The sequence below is a fragment of the Mesoplodon mirus genome, assembly GCF_964341445.2.
Source record: "Mesoplodon mirus genome assembly, chromosome: 8".
In the NCBI taxonomy this organism is placed as follows: Eukaryota; Metazoa; Chordata; class Mammalia; order Artiodactyla; family Ziphiidae; genus Mesoplodon; species Mesoplodon mirus.
Genome location: NC_138984.1, coordinates 17829791 through 17854412, shown reverse-complemented (window position 1 = coordinate 17854412; position 24622 = coordinate 17829791).

The following is a 24622-nucleotide window of genomic DNA, read 5'->3' as shown; positions in this document are numbered from 1 at the left end:
TCATCCTCTCCCTCTCCCTCTCCCTCCCTCCCTCCCTCGCTCTGCTCTTTCTCTTTGAAGGTGACCATCTGAGAACATGTAAAGTGGAATGCCTTTACAACTTGGTGCTAGGGGATAGGATTCACAGCCTCCTCCGGACTGTTCAATCAGTCCTTTCCTGTTTGAGTGTTAGATTGAAAGGAATTTGAGTTAGCTGGCAGAATATCTGAATTTATACATCACTGTATTATTTTCTTAAGTGGTGTTGATTTCCAATATACAAAGCCCTTCCCATACTTTATCCACCTGCTGATGAGCATCACAATTTTGAATTGTACTGCAAGTAAAAACCCCAGTTTGCTGTCATGCATATAGGCCTTTGCTAAAGAAGAAAATGAAAGCACCAGATTGTTTCAGAAATAATATAAACTTATAATCCTGTATAGTTAATTTTATCTTAGCCAACACATACACAATACAATATGCAGTAAATCTTTACCTTTCACTAAGAACATTTATGGACACCTTCTGTATGCTAAACAAGGATGTTAGTCATTGAAGATATCAGGCATGGAAATGCTCAGTCCAAAAGCTCACAGTCTCATCCTTGGACTCGAAATAAAGATTTTTCTTGACAATGTTAACAGAAAGGGGAAATAATAGTAAAAAAGCCTACTCTTAAAGGGGTGCTTAAAAATAATATTCAGATTATGTTTGGAGGAGTTACATTTCTATTGGTGATATTAATGAAACTAGTCAGTTTATCAATGACTAAGTATTTAAAGATGTTTGCATTATTTGATGATTAATTTAGGATTACAATTTAATGCTTCTCAAAATAAGCCAGGGAATATGTAAATGATTTTAAAGACCTACTAGCGGCAATAGTTTCTTAGGTTGTAAAGATACATGAAATGTCCTTATTGTCAAGGACCTTAAAATCTAAAAGAAGAAATAGAAACACTGAAATCAAAGCTTAAATATGGTCCATATACTGCATTTTTAAATACAGTTTAAAATGATGCTAATACATTTTTCAAAGGTTTTTAAATTTTAAAAAAAGTTCAAAAAGTTACTTGGAAAATTATATCAGTTAGAAATATTTTTGAGTAAACTGGTTGTGAGTTGTGGCAAAAAATGAATTCTGTGGTTACATTATGTTGAGAGCCACATAGAAGGTGAGGAATAAAATCAAGATAAATGCCTGGAGATCCATGTTTTTAGATTTTAGAGCTAATGCTCCATTGTGTTTTTTAACATCTTTATTGGAGTATAATTGCTTTACAATAGTGTGTTAGGTTCTGCTGTATACAAAAGTGAATCAGCTATGCATATACCTATATCCCCATATCTCCTCCCTCTTGTATCTCCCTTTGTGTTTTATTTTATTTTCCTTTCTCCCATCTTTCCTCCCACTTCTAGCTGCCTCCTTCCAAACTTGGGTGTATCATGTAACTAATCTGTGCCTTTTTCTCTTTAAAATTTCACTTTTATAGAAGAATATTATTCAAACAAATACTTTTTGTTGTAGAAACCAATCTGAGTTCTTAAAAAAGAGTTTCATAAAATATAATTTTATCATGGTAACCTTATCATTAAGAACATGATGTAACCTTATTTTTGTTAATAAAAGAAGCTGAAATATCTCCTTACATTGCCACTCAGTGTTTTTAATATGAAACAATCGTGGGTTAATATTTCAGGTAGTAGCTTAATGACAATGGAATTTTACTTTTGAAAAATATAGAAATTTTATAATTATAAATGGGTTCTAGTTAGCAAGCTTGCATCATCTGGATGGAATTTAAAAATAATCCTCTGCAGGTTTATTAACCTGATACCCAAGTATTAGTTATGGATTTTCTCCTCAGGGTCCATTTGATCCGTTGACAAAAATCAGATTTTAGCCTGGTCTGGGACTGAAAATGGTGACTCTGAAAAGGCAGAGAGAAATGAAATGAATGAAACATTACTTGTTGCTAAGATTTCTAATTTGGGCAATAAATTCACCTGGAGATTAAAAATGGCAATGCACCATTATTTTAGGCTTGGGAAGGGGCACCTGGGCATCTCATATTTTGCTTTCCCACTTGGCACTGCAGGGGTCAAAGTGCACCTCAAATGTGGGTGGCAGGAGACGGTGCAAGAGGGATGGACATGCAGGAGGACGAAGTGGGAAGAACCCAAGTACCTTGGCTAGTTTTAGAATTCTGCTTCGGGGCAATGAAACCAGAGGCCCACATGGGCATTAGTAGTGTTAGTAATGCCAGCTCTCACGTGTTTCTTGGTTCTGGTCAAGTGGTGCTTGGGAAGACTTCAGAGAACTGGTGGCCCATAAGTTGGGAAATCAAAGAGCAAAATTTGAAAATTGGGAGACAGAATAAGAACATCCAAGAAAGAATGTACAGTGCATAAAGAAGAAATGCTTCTGAGGAGTAGTCAATTTACAAAGTGCAGAAGCCATCTAAACTCGCTTTATGCATCTACAATTGACCAATGTGGCAAGGATGCTTTTTTATTTAGGAAGAAACATTAGTACAAAGGAGCATATTAGGGTACCTATAAGATTCTTCATACTTACTTTCCACTGTGGAGCTCAATCTGTATATATAGTATTATTGCTGAATATGATATGTAAGGAAAATAGTTGCTAATTATACTATGGACTGGAGGGTGTCAGTACAAATAACAAAATCATGAAAGGTTGCTGAGTTCACCATAATTATTCAATTGGGGAAAAATATGTGAAAACAATCCACATAGAATCACTGATTGTTAATTAAAAAAATAATAAGGAGAAAAAAATCCTCATGAGTCAGCCAGAAACGTCACAGTCTTGCAGATTTTCTCTTTTTAGACCAAAGTAAATCTGTCTCTAAGCGGACATTCTCCGTCTGAGTCACCCTGATAAAACATGCTGAACAGAGACAGGAAGATGACACTGGAACAGTTTCTACCCCCTGGGGATGTTCAGAATGGTGAAGGAAAAAAATCATGTTTTTAAATGTCTAGTCTTGTTTTTGAGTTAAAATAAACCTGGAAAGCTATCTTTGACAGGAGAAGCATGTTTTCTCATCATGCAAAGGCGTTTAACCACGTTTCACTCATTAAATTTGAAATGTTTTTAAGCACGGTTTTGGTTTGGAGTAATTTTTGTGTCCCACAATTGTCCATGGTGAGAAGTGTTATCGTCTGGTGATTAACACATATTTATTGAAATGTTTTCTATGAGCAAAGCACTGCGTTGGATGTCATGAGCATTACAGCAATTTATTTCACTTTGAAAATAACTCTCCTAGACTTCTAGGGCTGCAGGATCTTCTGTGCATTGGGAAGTTGATGAGTTCTTGCATAAATTGTGCTGAAGGAAGCTGATGTAACAAGTGCTATGAGAGCAGGAGGTTAGGATTCCTTGGTTCTGGCTCCAAGGATCTGAGATGGCTTCTTTGGAGGAGGCCTATTTACTTGTTGAGGGTGTTGTGCTCAAAGTGGTTCATTTGCCTTAGCCTTGGCTTTGACTTTGTGGGGAGCCAGAGTTTGGCCCCAGAATTTCTGTACTTTTCATTTCCTGGGTAGATGGGAGTGGCTGCTTCTTCTTTTTAACAATACATACTCAAAATATCTTAATTCTGTTGCGAGTAGTTGTCAGCCAGACCTATACATTGCAACTGAAGAAAGGCACACAAAAATTTTAGCACACTCATTTTAATGCATAATGAATTCCTCTAGTCTCTCCTTTTCTCTTTTCCTTCATCTCAGCTTCCATGTTTTTCCTTTCATTTCTCACCTGCCCACCTGACGTTTTCAGGATGCTTTGGAGAGTAACTACCCATTCACTAAGTTTAAATGTCTCAAGTTTGCTGCTCATAACTTTAAAAAGAAATTATTTGTGATCCAGCTTTCTGTCACATAAATATTACAGATTCCAGATTAGTTGAATCTCTTTCCTGGGTTGCTTAAACTTAGCACTGAATCCTTCCAGGGAGACAATATTGAATAATGACTACAAATGGAGACTCTTGCGACCCCAGCTTTGTGATCACCTTTGCCACATGGGACCTCCGTCTTTTGACCTCAGAGGAGCTACCTAACAGCTCATATCCTTAGTTACCTTATTTCCATTTCACAAAATGAAGATGTTACAAAGGTGAACTGAGATAATCTGCTTAAAATTTTTAGTGTAGTATCTGATAGTAAGTCTTCAGTCGAGTTGAATATTCTGCATCACCATCATCATCATCGTTGTCAAGGTGCCACGTGGCAGAGTGCATCTTTTTGGAACATCAATTGTGCTTGAGGATTTAAGGGAAAGAGTTAACTGATTTTACTCATAAATAATTAAAAGTATCATTTCTACATTAATACAAATGCAGCCTCATTACAGAATAGAACACAAGTCACATGGATTTCTCAAGATAAAGTACTTAACAGAATTTTGTACTTGTAGCAGAAAACCCCTGAAGGAGTCCATTTACTTTCTTCTGCCACTTGGGGTATTCTATTCCAGGGGAGATTTGGAGAGGTGCTGCTATTCATTAACACAACAGGATAAAAATGAGCCCCAGTCCTTTCAACTAAGGGTCATAGCTCACTGTCTCAAATTGCTTATCTGTCAATGTGTTTTACTTAGGAATACATAACTTTTCACATATATATGAAAAAAAAAATATATATATACACATACACAGTGGCAACTGTAGTGGATTTGTAACGTGTCAACTTAGCTAAGTTCATGCTACATTTCCAACAATTTCTTTCCTTGTATAGTTCTGAGTGAGTGTGCACTATTGGAGACACTTCTGGGGAGATGTGGATGGTGGATGGTGGATATGGAGTGATCATACTCCTTTCCACTGGAGAGATCAGGGCTAATCATGAGGTACCATTACTGTTCGTTCACACATGTTGTCATTTACCTGCTGGTTCATCTGGTTGGCACTGGGCAACAGCTGGACCCTCAGTGTCTCCTGCTGGATCTTCTGCTTCTCTTTCTCCAGCTCCAGGTTCATGATGAGAGGCACCAGCCTCTATAGCAGGTACAACTGGATAAATAATTTCTGAGACCCAACTGTACAATGAAAATATGGAGCCTCTTGGTCAAATATTATTAAGAATTTCAAGATGGCAACAGCAGAGCATTAAACTAAGCATGAGATCCTCCTAAGCAGGGGACTCTGAGTGACTGCATAGGTCACATACCCATGAAGCCAACTCTCCCTTCAGGACAGGAGACTCCCATCCTCAAGGTATGAGGCTTGGAAATATTGAAAGATCAATGTGATTTCCAGGTCATTCTGGTAGTTCTAGCTTAACCTTTCTTCCCCCACTTCATTTCCATTACCCCAGCTGACTGCCTGGCCTACTGACTCAAGATATGCTGATAACAACCTTGCATGGACTGGATAAATAGTTGCCACAATTGCCTAAGGTCACATCCCTTGGGGTCATTGAGAAAATAATTTGTAATGCATTTTCTGGGTTTTGTGGTTCAGATGAGGAACTCCCATTGAGAAAGCCTGGAAAGAAGTAGACATTAAAGAGATAATCACACAGTATTGCTGTTATCACCATTGTTGGTCATCACTGTGAAAGAAGGATCCAGGGCACTCAGATTTCCTTCCTGTTTTATATGAGTGTTGTTTCTGGATTAGACCTGGAAATGGTTTCTAGGCACATCTCATAGGTAGAAACCACAGGAGAAGATACCTCTCCAGACTTACTCTTATACTTAGCAGAGTAACAAATTAGAGGCAATCAATCATTGATTTCAAGTTTTGAATAAACTTTGATATCAGTACTTCTAAGAATCTTGATTTGTTCTCTGTAGAATTCCTTAGAGTCTGGAAGTTCCTAACTTTCCTTGAACAACCATAGGAATGATGAGGTCTCTATACGTCGAAGCCATCCATTCTTTCATAGTATTATTTCAATGGCACCAATGGAGTTTCTCTATTTTCTCTCATCCCTTCATTGAGCTTTATTTTTTTAATAGTGGGAATAATATTTCAATATTATTAGAAAATCCGAGGCTTACAATGAGAAAACCACTGAAGATGATGAGATGCATGTCAGTTCCTCCTTCAAGAACAGGGGGAAACTGGAGGAGGTAGAGCAATGTGCTTTAGATAGGTATAAAGGCTACTGACGAATAGGGGTGGAATCAAAGCAGATGTCACCACACTTTTCCTGTAAGGGGTCAGAGAATATATATTTTAGGCTTTGTGGGTCATATGTTCTCTGTTACAACTACTCAGCTCTGGTGTTGTAGCATGAAAGCAGCCATACACAATACATAAATGAAAGAGTATGGGTCCGTTCCAACAGAACACTATTTATGGACACTGAACATTGAATTTCATATCATTTTCATGTGCCACAAAATATTATTGATTTTTTTCAGCCATCTAAAAATGTAAAAACCATTCCTAGCTTTCAGGCTGCACAAAAACAGGCAGTAGATTAGAGTCTTCCAATCTGTTTTATAGAGGCAAACTTCCCTTATTGTAAGTTTGACTAAAACTGGCCAGAGTTTATGGTGGGTCACAAGGCACTGGGATCACTGGGGAGCTTTCACAATGCAGAATCCTGGGCTTTAGAAATCAGTATATTGAACCAGTACTCCAGATCAACCTTATGAATAATAAAGTTTTTTTTTTTTTTTTTTTTTTTTGCGGTAGGTGGGCCTCTCACTGTTGTGGCCTCTCCCGTTGTGGAGCACAGGCTCCAGACGCGCAGACTCAGCGGCCATGGCTCATGGGCCCAGCCACTCCATGGCATGTGGGATCTTCCCGGACCGGGGCACGAACCCGTGTCCCCTGCATTGGCAGGCAGACGCTCAACCACTGCGACACCAGGGAAGCCCTAAAATTTTAAAACTATATATGTAGAATTTAAGTAGTCTTTTCTCTGATTCCCTCTCTTTGCATATGAGGAGAGAAAATTTGAACACCAGATAATTCTACACACATAAATATATCTGGAGACATATTTACACATTCATGTTTGCATAATATTCCCCTAGGTGCACAAACGTGTGTGTATAATGATATAAGGACACTACATCCTATATTTCTATCTATGAACGTGTATGACTATGGATGCACTGGTGCATGCCCATGCAATGCAACATGTACAAAATCTTGTTTGGCAGCTCTTTATTATAGTGATGAAAACCCAAATGATCATTTGAGAATAATAACTGCTTCCATACCATGCACATGTTTTGACATAAAACGAAGAAGAAATTATCATATGACACTATCACCTCTGCTGAAGTAGGAGATAGAGGAAGCAAATGTTATTTGTTCCAAGCTTCAAGCCTCATTAATATGTGTTGATGAAGCCCTTTGTCACATCAAAGAAGTACCATCTTTTAGAGACAGTTGCTTGGAATAAAAGGTTTAAACATGGGTAGATAGTAAAATCCTTAAAATATCTAAATGAACAAACATGTTCAACTATTAATAAAATATTACTCACTCATGGACTTTATAGTGATCTAATTAATTTGAAATGATTTTCAGATGAAGGACAAGATCATTTAATCTCCTTCAAGTGCCATTCTTTGATTTTAGCTTACCTTTTTTATTCCTTTAATTTGTATAGTTTTGCTTTAAACTTGACCTTCCTTTTCCCATTTAGAGAGATGTTCCCAAACACAAGACTAATTCCTGCTCGTAATGTTGCTTATTAGGAGAATTTCCAGCAAGACAGATGAATGGTGCAGCAAATATCTCTTCATTTCCAGTGTGGCAAATAATCTGTCAAGACAACACTCTAGCCAATTGTTTAATTGTGTATCAGGTTTAGGTAACAGAGCTTGGATATGACATGACAAAGGGGCTTAGGAAGAGCTATCTGTCTTCCTTCCCTTTAGAACAGCCACGTCTTCAATAAAGACATCTGTTAATGGCCATCATCAAAAAATCTAGAAACAAAAAATGCTGGAGAGGGTGTGGAAAAAAGGGAACACTCTTGCACTGCTGGTGGGAAAGTGAATTGGTACAGCCACTATGGAGAACGGTATGGAGGTTCCTTAAAAAACTACAAATAGAACTACCATATGACCCAGCAATCCCACTACTGGGCATATACCTTGAGAAAACCATAATTCAAAAAGAGTCATGTACCAAAATGTTCATAGCAGCCCTATTTACAATAGCCCGGAGATGGAAACAACCTAAGTGTCCATCATCGGATGAATGGATAAAGAAGATGTGGCACATATATACAATGGAATATTACTCAGCCATAAAAAGAAACAAAATTGAGCTATTTGTAATGAGGTGGATGGACCTAGAGCCTGTCATACAGAGTGAAGTAAGTCAGAAAGAGAAAGACAAATACCGTATGCTGACACATATATATGGAATTTAAGAAAAAAAATGTCATGAAGAACATAGGGGTAAGACAAGAATAAAGACACAGATCTACTAGAGAATGGACTTGAGGATATGGGGAGGGGGAAGGGTAAGCTGTGACAAAGCGAAAGAGCGGCATGGACATATATACACTACCAAACGTAAGGTAGATAGCTAGTGGGAAGCAGCCGCATAGCACAGGGAGATCAGATCGGTGCTTTGTGACCGCCTGGAGGGGTGGGATAGGGAGGGCGGGAGGGAGACGCAAAAAGGAGGGGATATGGGAACATATGTATATGTATAACTGATTAAATTTGTTAAAAAAAAATGCACAACCTAAAAAAAAAAATCTACAAGGGCAGAAAAAAAAAGTACAAACATAAACACAGATAAATAGTAATAAATAATATAAATTATATCCATGACATTTCTGTTTTCAAAAGGAAACAGACGTATGAAGTGTATTCAGTACAATGGCTCACCATTTTACTTCTAGACCCAAGAACACTGTCTGGCACAAAGTAGACACATAATATATTTTTCTTAAATGAATTAATGAATGAATAAAATGATAAAATATATGTAATATTCTTAGTGCAAAAATTAAAATATAGAACTCAATATACCAAAAAAAAAAGACATCTGTTAAGTTTTTATTTCCTAAGGCATATAGAAACAGCCTTCATACTTTTCAATGAGTAATGGTGGAACTTCAAAAAGTAAGGTTTCATTTTCATTTTTGCTATTGCTGGCAGGTTTCAGATACTTGGAGAGTTTAATGGATTCCATCCCCTCCTCTTCTTTGTTTTTTTTTTTTTTGTTGTTGTTGTTGTTGTTCATACCCTCAGGATGACACCTATTATTTAGAAGTTCATTGGTTTTCTTTTCTTATTTGCATGCATTTAATTATTTTTGAGATATTGGCCAGGAGAGAAAGAAAAGAAAATCTTTTTCTAGAGATTATTTTTCTTCTTTTCTTAAAAAAAAAATAATGACCATCTTTTAGAGCTGTTGAACAAATTATATGAGCTACATCTTCACCCATCATCACTTGCAAATAAATCCTTTTCAAACGTAGTTTCCTACAATTTTCATAAAATTTAGAATGTGCCCAAGATTAAAAAGGGTCTTTCTGTTTTAATCCTATTTTTATTTTAAGGTTTGATCTATTTTTAGATCTTCTTCTTTTTATAGGTCTTAAACTAGTTTGCCTCAAACTAGAGGTTAAGATTTCCTAATTGATCTTAATATGAGCATATCTGGAGACCTGAACCATGGTGCTGGGTGTAAAAAATGTGTTGGAATCTCCCCTCCTTAATGTATTTGCTCTTCTGTTTCTACTTTGTGCAAGAAGAAACAAAGCCTTATTTTTACTTTAACCTCAACCTGACCCTAATGATGCCTCTACACTAAATCACTCACCCATTCATCCATCCATTTAATAGGTACTACTAGGTACCCACTCTATGCCTTACACTTGGCTAGTTGATGGAGGAATAAAGGTGGGAATAAAATTCAGACATAGTCTCTTCCTCAGAGAACTTAGAGTCTAGTGAGGAGGAAGATACTAATTTTTGAAAATCTCACAAATAATTGTATGTTTTCAATGGAGAAGATGTATGTGGGACCATGAGAACTTTTAAAAGGGCAAGTTGACCTGGTTAGGACAGGCAAGGAAGCCTACCTTGAGGAAATGAGGGCAGAGCTGAGAAACGGAGGGGGGGGAAGAGGAGGAGGAAGAGGGCGAGGAGGAAGAGAAGGGTTAACCAGGAAAAAAAAAAGATAGAAGAACAGAAACTAGAAACAAACTAACACTTCCCCCCACCCCAAATCTCACATTAAAACAAAAGCACTCTATTTTTATATCACGTATGACTAGGATTTACTCATGCTTGGAATAGTGGTGATGGAAATGTGGGTCTGTCGTGATGATCATGAAGGTTTTGAGTCCTAACTAGAAGACAATATGGAATAAAAACATCCGAGGATCTATTACCTTGGAAAAAGTGTGCCTCTTCATAAAACATTTGCAAGTGGTCTTCTATTTCTCCTCCCAGCCTATCAGTCTTTTCCATGTGGATTACCTTCAGGAGCGATGTTTGACCACATTTATTCTTAAACAATTAGGTAAAAATATTCCCACATCAAACCTTACATGATACCTCATCAATTCCTGTTGTTCTCATCTTGGGAGAGTTAGGAAGTGGCTTGCCTAAGATGTCAGGTAGGATCTGTACCACATACATGAGTTTATGACACAGGACATGAGCTTGAGTTAGAACCTGGATTACAATCCAAGTCTAGCCATTTCTCCCTCAATGTTCTTCCCATAATGTCAATGTAAGGTGTCGTCAATATATTTATTTTTAATTTTTAAGGGAAAAAAATCTCACCTTCTCACAGCATTTTTAATTTTAGAAAGACAAAAGGCAGGAAAGTCCAGAAATGAGGATTTTTCTTCTCCCATAATTTTCTCTCTTCCATTTTATCTTATTTCCCAACCTCTATTTTAGTTCCTTTTAAAAATTTCCTCTAGCCAGCCTTTCTTCTCACCTGCCCAGGGCTCGCCCAGTATGCAACCACTCTCTGCCTGCTGACCCTTCATCATTTAGCATTTTGCACTGTCAACTCTCCCTGCTGAGCCAGGAAGCCTGGACCAGATTGGGAAGGAATACGTGTGAGCAATTGTCCTTTGTTCTTCTCTTGGCTCTTCGCTCTGGCCATGTGTTCTAGGCAGGACTTCCAATTAGGGCGCCTGAAAGAAATGAGCAGATTGGAGGTGCCAGGTCCTCCTCCGCCACCAGCAGGGCTGGGGGTGGCATAATATGCCGCCCAAAACTCATCCGGAAAAACTTGCTTCCAAGGAAGGAAAACGTGGCATTTCAGCCCCCAGGTAACAAATGGGAGGAACACACGGAAAGTGTGGCAGATCTGGGGCAGAGTGTAGATAAATCAGTGTATCCATATTTTTGTAATAAGATGAATATGTCCCAAAGCTGAGTATAATCTTTGCTTGTAACTGTTGCATATGTTGAAGTGCTTGTCTTTAAGTGAGCTGTAAGGGAGTTAAGCCTTCTTTTACCTTTCTTATACTCACCATAGATACTATATATTTAACACATGTAGGCCAGAATATAAGTACCATAAATACAGGGACTTGGGATTTTGTTCGCTGCTATATTCCAGTATCAGAACGGAATTTAACATATGGTAAGTACCAGCATGATATTTAGGATATTTAACTACTGGTTCAGCATGGGTAGCAACGAATCTGAAGACTTGAAACAATTAGTCTGCTGGGGCGGCTATCAGTCCTGATAAGCCTTCAATGAATGTTGGTTGAATGACTTAATGAGACATACTGTTCCCACGTAAGTGCTGAATATATAGTTTTGAATTGATTTTTGAGAACTTAATCTGCTTAAAATAGTCTTAAGGAATTCACATACACATATCAAACTGGGTACATGAATATATATGTACATAAAAAATTGTCAGTCTGTCTAATAATCAAAGACATACAAATTTAACATAACTCTGTTGTTGTTTCTCTGAACTTCCAAAATGAAGACAAATAATGTTTCTTGCACAGACATGAATGTGATGAGTATGCAGCTCCAGAGCTCAGTTATTCTACAGGCTACTCTCTGTAGACTGGAGGACAGTTTCATTCACATTGACCTGTAACAGGGTAAACTGATAAAATATTACCAGATTGCAATATAATTGCCATCTGGTCATATTCCACAAAACTTTGAAATGTTTGAGTATTTAGCTGAATAATTATCCCTGTAAATTTTTATTCTAAAAAATCACTTTATAAATACACAAGATTTTATATATATATATACATATATACTTATATTCATCACAGCATTGTTAATAATTGTAAAATATTAGGAGCTGCTTAAAATGTTCAACAATGGGGAATTGGTAAGGTACATTATCTTCCATCCATTCTAGGTTATCCTGTGCAGGCTGATAAATATTCATGCAGCACCTCGTAGATGGGACCTTGTACATTATGATAACACGCAAAAGTTATACAAACTAATATTTATTCACCAAATTGCTGTAACAAAGGTGATGTCTAGCTACCAAAAGACTACATTCTGTTCAGAATTTATTAAGCAGAAAAAGAGCATCCCACCCACAAAGCAGTATTTATAATCTTTCCATTTTTTGTTTGAAAAATACATACCTATATAGAATATGTGAGAGTTAAGAGATCAGATGGCACTAACTATAGAGTATGTATACTCTCTATCTGTAGTATAGTGTAGATATTACAGCCATATCTGTATACCTCTATATAGATACAGAGGGAAGAAAAATCTGAAGGACTAGATCTCAGTATGTTCATGGCAGTAATTTACTGGGAATTTGGGTAATTATTTTTCTTTCTCTTTTTTTGTCTTTGTTCATCTGTATTTTCTAACTTTTCTATGATTACCATGTATTTCCTGTGAAGTTAAAAACAAGTAATAATAAATGGATAGAAAATAGCCCCTGGGATGTTTGCAAGAGCTGGCAACCCTGCCTAAGGAAAATGGCATGGGCTTTGGACCTGGAAAGACCCCTGTTTGATTCCTCAGTCCTTTCTGTGTGACCCCGACTAAACCACTTAAAACATTGGGGTAACGCCTGAATTGCAGGACTAGTTTAAGGATGAGGGACAATGTGTGTAAATGTCCTGACAGGCTACCAGCACATGATAGACCCTTGGTCACTTGTTATTTATTCTTACTGTTATCTGGAGACAACCATTTTAAGTTTGAGAGCAGGTGTGAATTTTTGGCTTCTCTCTTTAAGATCCATCTCCATGTGCCCCATGTGGAAACCTATTCATTAGGAAACTGACTATTGTCATGTGTGCTAGTCACACAATGACACCTTGAGACAGGAGCTGAAAAGGGACCACTTAACTGGAACAGTTAAGGAGGTAGTTTAGGATTTTGAGTTTCCATCCCTAGGTTTGTGTTTTAGTATACATATCTGCTCAAGCAGACTACATTGTATTTTGAGAGTAATAACCCTTCTTTGATACACACATACATATACACATATCATAAAACAGAGATCAATGCATTTGTAGAACTAAGAGGTAGTTTGTGTGTTCGGTTCTTTCTTTAATACTAAAATAATTAGCAAATGCACAGACACAAACAGAGAACTATATACATATACACACGCACACACACATGCATACAACCAACTGTTTCCACCAGGCTCTGTTTTCTACTCTCACCACTAAGACAGCTGATGATAAAAAAGGTAATGCCCTCATCTTCTCTTCTTCCCATTCTTTGCCATGTTTCCTTGCCTCCTAAGAATCAAGATGATATTCCAAGAATACTTTCTAGGGACTAAGTGCATAATCCAGGAAGATGAACAGGCTTCTGGGAGTGGCCCTGCAGATGTGAACTTGAAATTATTCTAACAAAGTTGTACTGGGGGTGTGGTGGGAGGGCCCTCAGTCATCGTCACTTTCTCATCTCTTCCCCTGTGGCCACTTACAGCCCCTCACACCAGGCTGTATATAGTCTGCTGCTACAGAACGGAGTTGGCTTTGCTGCAGATAACTTAGTGCTTACCTTTTACATTTATAGCTAGTTAAACTAACCAACTTAATTAAAATATAAAAGACCAAACATTTCTCCAGATTTAAAAAGAGTGCTGTGATATAGGCAAGAATATTGTGTAGACTGCAGATTTGCAACTATTTATGATTATACATCTTTTTAAAACAATGTCTAAAAAGATATGTTGATAGCAAAGGGGGAGAAGTCCTGTCAATTTTCTAGGCACAGTACATTTAATTCTGTACTGGAACTTAACACTTCCAACAAAGACCTGCGTGAAATCTACTTTTTATGGCACTGTTATTAAAAGGTAAGTATCATTTGAGGAAATGACTGTCAGTGTTTAGCTCTTTTCATAAAAAAAGGCTTCCTCCTTTATGACATGTATTTTTGGCTTCTGCAAAAAACAGTAAATATCAGGACAGGTAAAGGTAAAATTCCTGGAACCCCCCAAAATATATTTTTTGGGAGGGGGAGACTTTTATGATTGATTTGGGCTTCAGATGTTTCTTTCTGCACATGAGCTAGTTTGGGATATTATGGTTGAATCCCAGAAAACAAATTCAATACATTTTTCCTGTACTTTTGTGTGTATAAGCAGGCCTGGCTCACAAAATATTGGTAAGTAGTTAAAGCTTATATTTCATGACTAAATCTATCTGAACCATTTCTTTATCCCTGGTGTTCCCAAGAGTTGTTCCATTCCCAGTTCGTCTAGTCCTTAGGTAATTAGAATTGTTCCCAATGACAAGATACTCTTTACTCTCAGAGAAATTTCTTTAGGAGGAGAAGGGAATAGGGAATTAGAAGGCTTGGGTTCAAGGTTCAACCCTGCCAGTTGCCTGCTATAAAACCACTGGTAAATAAACCACACTTTCTGAGTCTGAATTTCTCTCTTAATAGAGCTGTATACCTTTATCAGAGGACTGCTATGAAGAATAATTTAGATTACATATCAAAACTGTAGAACATTATGTAATGTAAGGGCTGGTTATAATTTGGTAAAGACTGGCCAGTTGCATAGATTACATAGTTAGCTTGATCAATTCTGCAGCTAATTGAATCAATGTAGGTAGCAAGCCATATAATCAAATCCTCAAAGAATTACCCAGAGTTGGGTAATTAAGAGTCCCCGTGGGTAAAATACATTTTACCTTTCTAGACTGTCTCCTCATTTGAGAAAAGAAATCATTGCATTTGAAGATTAAAGGACTTTTCCAGCACTGAGTTCTATGATAATAGAAACATTTTTTAAAAGTTATTGTCATTTTACAGTAAGACATTTTTCACAATTTTAATTCCTGTCATTTGATCCTTTTTGCAATGGAACAAAAATCTGCTACTGAGATCTGTTGTGTTGGCATCACAGCATCAAAAATACTCAATAACAGATAGATACAAAATGAAAACAAAAAGATCAGAGTGTCATTTGGGAAGCAGGCAGACAGCATGGTGCCAACCAGCTCTCAATTACAGGCTGATCTGGAGGTTCAAATGTGTTGGTTCCATATAAGTCAGTGCGAGGCTGGTACCTACCAGTGTTTCCTAAACTAACTCCTCTGTGTCATCCAGGATTTCATGCTTAATACTGAAGTGGTCAAAGCCAGCTTCGCCAGCTGACTCTGGGCTGTAACTGGACTTCCAACCCCCAAGGCTTGTGTGTCACAACACCACCCCACTGGGTGACTACAGAATTTTCACACTGCTACTTCATGGTGAAACAGGGTAGCTGGAAATTGGACCAAGGGGATAAGAATGCTGTTATAGACTGATGGGGAGTCCCTGAAAACTGTCCTCTAGGAATCCTTGTCAAATAGCATGATTAGGTTATATGACTAAAGCATTCTATAAAATGAAGAGTTGGACAGTGTAGTTAAGATTTATTGAGCACTCACTATGCATCAGGCATTATCCTGTATATTACATGCATCTTTTTTTTTTTTTTTTTTTTTTTTTTGCGGTATGCGGGCCTCTCACTGTTGTGGCCTCTCCTGTTGCGGAGCACAGGCTCCGGACGCGCAGGCTCAGCGGCCATGGCTCATGGGCCCAGCCGCTCTGCAGCATGTGGGATCTTCCCAGACCGGGGCACGAACCCATGTCCCCTGCATTGGCAGGTGGACTCTCAACCACTGCGCCACCAGGGAAGCCCTACATGCATCATTTGATTTGATTCTCTCAACATCTGTTTAAGGAAGGCACGATTAGCTCCATTCCATCAACAGATGAAGGAACTGAGGCATTGAGAGGTTAAATAACTTGCCCAGAGCCACACACATCCAGGCAACTTCCCCCAGCTTGAATAAAGAGGCAGAATAGCAGCTAATTGCAGACATGAACCAAAGCATAGTGTTATGGGTGCTGAGCTACCTACAGTATTCTCACCATTATCTATACACCTGTGTGAATCATAACACATTTAATATCCTTACATTCCTGTACAGAGGACACCATACTCCTCCATAGCAGGTGTTCAACGTCCTAGATTTCAGCCAGCACCTATGAGCTATTTATTTTTCTTCCACAGGAAAAAAACAAGAATGACCATCTATAGTTAATTTCATCTAAAGGGACATGATAAAAGATGATTGATTCTTTTAGTTTCATGTCCTTTGGTACCATTTCAAAATGTAATACATACTGAATGAAAATTGATTACAGCACCCTTTGATAGTTCAACCATTTTTCCCTATGAAGAGAGTGTGTGTGTGTGTGTGTGTGTGTATGTGTGTGTGTGTGTGAGAGAGAGAGAGAGAGAGAGAGAATGAAAAATGTATGAGTGTAAGCATGTGTCTCTGGACTATGAGGTTATTTAAGGGAAGAGTCCACTATAAAAAAAATGCAAACACCAAATAGAATAAATAGATTTCCAAGAATGTCTCAGAAGTTTTGCAGTTATATTAAGATTGCTATTTATTGCAGAAAAGTGGGTCAGTATCATATTATGCTCAGCATTTCTATGCAGAGTAGAGATGACTGATATCAGGACTTAATCAGAGCAATTACTTTGTATCATGGAAAATGATGTCAGGGTAGCTTGTAGGAGGTATGTTTGAATGGGATTTAATCCTTAGGGCAGCAACAGTTGTGGTATCACCTGAGTGAAAATCTAAACAAGTTCACTCTGGGACATATTAACTCTCTAAAGCATTATTTCAAGCTTTATCTAAACTAAAAGCTCTATGAGAAGTTACTTTAACTGTCTGCACACTAATGTGTTTTCACCTTGGTGGGGATTAGGATCTAAGTTTAGGATGGAGAATAACTTTAACGGAAACGTTTTAGCATTGGTAATGTTGGAGGCGGGCCTATGGGATACAAGTGTGCATCAGTCCAAGAGGCAGATTCTCACTCCTGTCCTGATGGCAGTCCTCATACAACCCCAGGGGGCACCACTCACAGAATGCATTTCCTTTAACTGCACAATGTGGTAGCTTGGCAAGATGTGGAGTGGGGGAGATTAGAAGAAAGGACTGTAGCAGAATGGAAAAATAATCATAGTGACATTTTAAATGACAATAGAGATTGTAAACTTCTGTCTTTAAAACTGTGGCCAGTATATAAAAATTGAATATCCACTTGCTCAAGGACTAGAAAACGCCATACAAATAGACACATTCACTTGGTCAAATGAAAGGATTGTGGACAATTTTTATTTGGATTTATCTCTTCAGTTTAATATTGTTACTTAAGTAAAATAATATTATTTTGAAACAGTCACAGCCTCCAAATGACTCTGCACACTTAGTGAGATGAAATTTACACCTAACATTTTCAACTCAAGAGAACAAGCATGTAGATGGGCTCCGTCATTTGACAGAGAAAGAAATGAGGTCCGCAGTGCTGAGTATACTTGGTTAGGTTCATATAAGCAGTGGCAGAGTGGGATTTAAACTCATGGGGCTCTTTCCCCTATGCCAGGGTGCCTTCCTGCCATCACTCACCATTGTCAGTTCATCTCCTTCCTTCCTAATCTTTCATATCCTCATGACTTCTATAGAAGGCTGAATATTGGCCACCCAAATTTATCAGGTTCTAATCCCTGAAAACTATAAAGCTACTTTATTTGGAAAAAAGGTCTTTGCAGATGTGATTAAGTTTCAAATATTATGATGAGGAGGTAATCCTGATTATTTTAATGGGCCATAAATGTCATCACAGGTATCCTTATAAGAAGAGATAGAGAGAGATTCAACATACAGATAGAGGAGGAGGTGAAAAGATGGAGATTGCAGTGATGCAGCCACAAGCCAAGGGATGCCAGCAGTCACCAGAAGCTGAACAAATAATTATCCCCTAGCACCTCCAGAGGGAGCGCTGCTCTGTCCATGATTTTGGAATTTTGGCCTCCAGGTTTGTGAGAGAATAAATTTCTGTTGTTTTAAGCCACACGTTTGTGGTACTTTGTTACGGCAGCCATAGAAAACTAATACAACTTCCGAATTTATTTAATTTCAATTTCCAAATCCCCACTAGCTTGCTTCTCTCCTCCCCTCAACATGCTTCCTAGCTCAGGTAATCTGTCACAAATTCCTAATCATGCTGGATTTTATCACTTTTCTCTCATTCCCAACTAATCTGATTAGTTACAAAATCCTGGTGATGTTATCTTGAAAACAGGTTTCTTGGATCATCACCCACTCCCCATTCCCCGCGCTACTAGTCTCAGACAGATGCTTATCACCATGTCTCATTTTAGATTTCTGCCATGCTCTGTACTCTCCCTGATTTGCTCTCTATTCTACCAACAGAATCACTTTTCTAAAATGGCAAATTTGATATATATCCCTGTGCTCAAAAATATCTATAAAATTAAGTTCGCTCTCAGAGCATCACTAAAACAGTGACTGAGTGCAGGCTCTGGAGATGGGACCTCCTGGGTTCCACTCAGGTCTCTGCTACTTACTAGGTATGTGACCTTAGGCTGGTTATTTCTCAGTGCCTCATTTCTGCTCTGGATATTGAGGACAATAATAGTGCCTCTTTCATAAAGGGGTATTCAGAAATAAATGAGTTGAGACCTATAAAGCACACAGAAGTGTATCTTGGCCACCCGAGAAATACGCAGAAAAATTGTGGCTTGTCAATAATAACAGCTACAATATTTAAAAGAAGTATTAGTTGTTTTTAATATGTATAGAACAACCTGAAGATTCTTTACATTCTGGTCATGTTTACTGTTACAACCTTATCTTCTGCCATCCTTTTTATTAGTCAAGGTTCTCTAGAGAACAGAAGCAATAGAATGTGTGTCTATATGTGTGTGTGTGTGTGTGAGAGAGACAGATAGAGATTAGAGATAGAGATAGATAAGCATATATAGGTATAGCTATAGTACAGCTATACAGTTATAGATAGGTATAGATATACATAGATATAGCTATAGTACAGCTATCTATAGATAGATAGTTAAAGATATAGATAAAGATATATTGATAGAAAAAGATTTATTATAAGAAATTAGCTCACGTGATTATGGAGGCTGACCAGTCCCCAGACCTGCAGTTGGTAAGTGCTGGAGAGCTGACAGTACTGTTCTAGTCGGAATGCTGGCAGCCTTGCAATCCAGGAAGAACCAAGGCTTCAGTCTGAGGCCAGAGGCAGGAAAAGACCAGTGTTCCAGCCTGAAGGCAGTCAGGCAGGAGAAGTTCTCTCTTACTCGAGGGCAGGTCAGCCATTTTGTTCTACTCAGGCCTTCAACTAATTAGGTGAGGGCCCCCACATTAGGGAGGGCAATCTGCTTTATTCAGTCTACCAATTTAAATATCTATCTTATCCACTCTCACGGAAACACTCAGAATAATATTTGATCCATTATCTGGGCTCCTCATGGCCCAGTCAAATAATTAACCATTACACTTTCCTAACCACTATCCATGCCAGCTCAGCAGATGTTTGGTGGTTTCCTGGAGACGCTCATACTGTCTGTCTGTCTGTCTGTTTGTTTTCTTAGATGTTCCTTTATGCTTCCACTATATCCTTCTTCCACTCTTGCCCGGAGAAGCCCTATGTATTCTTCACAAATGTGTTCAAACGTTACCTCCTTCTCTATTTGACAACTCAGTTCCTTCCCTTCTCACAGTGAGATTGAACTCTTTGTGCCCTGTGCCACCCAGTAGCACTCAATTTACAGAACTGATCACACAGGTTACAACTGGATATGCAGCATCCACTCAAAGTCAGACCTTATGGAGGACAGGAACAGAGGTTCACATCTTATTTTTCTTAGTATTCTAGTGCCTGGCCCAGTACATGGCACATTACAGGTGTTCAATAAATGCTTGTTGAATTAATTCTTGGTTCTTTGAGGAAACAGAAAAGATGAGCCTTGCTAATAAGCAATGAAACGTCATTAAATAGGAATTCTAGTTAACCCCAATTTTGCCACTCCTTTAAGTGAAGTTTTTCCCAAAAGGCATTCTGCTGTTCATGGCCTGTGGAGGGAATTTGGGGACTGCCAGCAGACTGCCCTGGCTGAGTGAATCACTGTGATGCTGCCTATGGAGAGAAGCAATCTTTGAAGCACCCAAGCAGTAACATTTATTTAATTGGCAAGATGGAAATTAGTGACACATATGGCATTAAACAATTTTAGATTCTGGATTAGTTTGCAGTGATATCTGTTGATAAAAGAAATAGATTCAAATAATCTTCAAACCATTTCTTTTCAGGAAAAAAACCCCAGTGAATTTCTTGTATTTCTTAATAGAAATTCAGTTATTTAAACTTGCATGCAGAAGAAAAATAAGCAATTGCATAAATAGTTATCTAAAAAGATGTGTACACTAAATAAAGCCCATAGACTGTGAAACATGGCTGATTGTCCCCCCTATATTTTTCTTGCCTGGCCAAGAGATATGTCTATTATTACCTATTATTTTATTCTAAACTGTAAAAAATCTTAAAGGTAGACAAAATATTGGTGCACACAAATCAAGGGGCTGAGAAAAAATCTCTCCAAACCAAAATAAATTATTTGTGTTAGTAACACTCTACATCATTCAGAGTTCAGTACATGAAACAGAAACCATTTTAGATATTTTAAGCAGAAAGGGATTTAATACAGGAAATTAAGGGCTTAGAAGATTGTTGGGAAGGCTGGAAGAGTGGTCGTCAAGGGCTACCACTGGGGCTGCAGAAGAGGCAGCTCAGTGACCAAGATGCCATTGTGGCATTGCTGATGCTGCACCATTGACTCCTGACACCCAGAAGCAGGTGACCCAGCACTGGAATGTGTCCCTTGTCACTCACATCTCCCTTGTCCTGTCACTTTACAGGACAAACAGCAATAGTAGTACAGCCTTAACTATAGAGTTAACATGATACACCCATTAACAGTCAAACTAACCAAGGTGTCTTTCAGTAAGTGGTGGATAAATAAACTGTGGTACATCCAGACAATGGGATATTTACCAGAGCTAAAAAGAAATGAGCTATCAGGCCATGAAAAGACATGGAGGACTCTTGAATGCATATTACTAAGTGAGAAAAACCAATCTGCAAAGGCTACCTACTGTATGATTTCAACTATACTACATTGTGGAAAAGGCAAAACTATGGAGATGATAAAAAGATCAGTCGTTTCCAAGGTTAGAGGGGGAAGGGTGGGATGAATAATAGGATCACAGAGGTTTTTGGAGGGGCATAGAAACTATGCTATATGATACTATAATGGTGAATACATGTCATTATATATTACTTGCCCAAACCTATAGAAGGTAAAACACAAGAGTGAACCCTACTGTAAACTATGGACTCTGGGTGATAAAGATGTGTCAATGTAGGCCCATTAATTGTAACAAATGTACCACTCTGGTGAATAATATTGATAATGGGAGAGGCTATGCATCAGTAGGGGCAGGGCAGGTATAGGAAATCTTTGTATCTTTTGCTTAATTTTGCTATGAACCTAAAACTACTCTAAAAAATTAAGTCTATTTTTTTAAAGGCCAACCTCTGGCATTTGTGTATTTTGTTATACAAACTTAAAAGAGGAACTTATAGATCTAGTCCAGATCCTATATGTGAAAAACTAAGAAACTGACACCTTGTACTGTCTGAGAATATTTTAGCTGGAAAAGTAGCTGAGCTGGCACAAACGATCAGATTGTCAAATTAGATTTTCACAAGTAAGGATCTTTCCCGGAGTTGATCTTTACTAATAATTTTTGAGACAAACAACCGAAGGCACAGGTGAAGAACAGCAGAGGTATGGAACACGGAATGCAGTCCCCCTAGGTTCTCCCTTTCCCCCATACCCACACACTCTGACCCTCATTAGATGAGGTCCATACCCCCACACTCTGACCCTCATTAGATGAGGTCCAACCGAGGTACACATTACCTCACACAGCAGAGAGCATCTGGGTTGTGAAATATCTCAATTTTGTACCCCAGGTGGTCACCTAACTTATGTGAGTTTTCCTAGGCATCCATGTCTTATAAATCCATAGATCCTAGGTACGTTTACCTTAAACAGACCTAAACTAGTCACATCCTGCTAAGAATATTCCATAGTTATGGATGCTCTTCCTAGGAAATAGCAGGAATATATTTATCAGGAGTTTCAGTTATCACCATGTACATACGGAGATAAGACCAGCTCACCCACATTTTTCCTTTTCCTGGAATTGTATCCCTTAGTCATGGAAAGAGAAATGGACCACAGGCCAGCTTCTCTAAGTCCTTTCTCCCTAGTATCAAACCTACAGAAAAGTTGAAAGAATAGTAAAATAAACTCACCTAGACTCACTACAGATAACATTTTATGTCATCCCTGCTCTCTCTCTCTCTCTCTTTCTCTCTCTCTGTGATCTATATATATCTTAGATTGGACGTCCCTAAAACTAATCCTGAGATGAGAATTTCTGTGAAAGTGATTTATTAAAAATGTGCTCACCTGGGAAAAAGGAAAGAAAGTTGAGGGGAGCAGGTAGAAGTTAAGTAAGGGTGTGATTTCAGGCAAAATTTAAGTCTCACTCTAATCCTACATGGATTTCTTGAAACCACAAAGCCTTAAGTGTGGAATGTTAGAAGGAAAAAGAAAAGTTGGTGGATGGACACACAGAAATAGTAAAAGGGATCCAAAGGGATCTGGGCAGAGTACCAATGTCACAGATAGTGTGTGTGTGTGTGTGTACGTACTCCTGAACATACACACAATTTTTTGGTGAATCACTTGAAAGAAAGTTGCAGGCATCTTTGACACTTCACTTGTAAACACTTCAGCATTTATCTCCTAAATAAACAACATAACCATGATACTGTTACCACATTCAAAAAATTTAACACTGATCTAATGTTAATCTAATGTAGAGTCCATAGTCAAATTATCCTAATAATGTTTTTTTTAAGTGTTTGATTTTTTTTCTGATTCAGAATCTACTGAAGGATCACACATTCCTGTAATCATCATATCTCTTTAGATTCCAGTAATCTAGATTAGTTCCACCAACTTTTTTGACTTTAATGAAATTAATATTTTTGAAAAACCCAGGTTTTATAGAAGGTCCATCAGTTTGTATTTGTCTGTTTCCTCACAATCTGATGCAGGTTGAATAACTTTGGAAAAATACAAATAGGAGATATTTTGTTTTCTCAGAAAATCATATCAGGAGACATATAATGTCTGCCACCCCACTACTGGTGGTATTAACTCTTGTCACTTAATTGAGATGTCTACCAGATTAACACCCTAAAAGTGTGATATGACTTAAGCTATCTTAAAATGAATGTCTTGCTCTACACCACAATTCTTCCCAAGCTCTCACTGACAATGTCTTTATCAATTTCTAATTCTCCAACCATATAGTTTTGAAGTCATCAACAAACAAAACAAAATTCTTTTCATCCAAACCTACATAGTGATGGTCCATTCTCTTGCCAATTTTAAAGTCTCTTCCTTTATGCTGTTTCTCAGATATATTCCCTTAACTCCAATATGCAACCTTATTCCTAATTTAGTCCTTAAAATTTTGTTCTGTGAACTCTTGGAACAGATGTTTAGCCAACTTTTTTATCTTTTACATTTTGTATTTCCATTCTGGATCTATTCAATAATAAAGTTTACATTTTTTAAAAGGTACTTTACTTGTGAATATGGTAGTTGTAAGAAATTTACCTGTCATTTCCTTTCTCTTAAGTTTAGTTGATATGCAAATTAGTTTTCAAATAAAACTAAAAATTTAATTATGAGATTTAATGTTATTCATCAATTTCACCCACTACCTCCAACTAAAATTTTAATTTACTGCAGATCCAAAAGACAAATATATTATTTAGATTTTGATCAATGCTTTCCTACTTCATTATGACTTTTTTCTATTCATAGAATTTTTTAATCTTTATCTGTTAATTATCCTTGGAACCTATATTAGTTTATTGGGGCCTCTGTAATAAAGTACTACAGACTGGGGCCTTAAATAACAGAAATTTATTGTCTCACAATTTGGAGGCTAGAAATCTGAGATCAAGGTGTCCGCAGGGTTGAATCTGTTCCATTCCTCTCCCTTAGCTTTGGTGCTTTACTGACAATCTTTGTATTCCTTGGCTTATAGAAGCATCACACCATCTCTGCCTTCATCTTTACATGGCATTCTTGCTGCATATGTCTGTGTCCAAATTTTCCCTCTTTTTATAAGGACACTAGTCATATTGGATTAGAACCCAACCATATTCCAGTATGACCTCATCTTAACTTAAGTG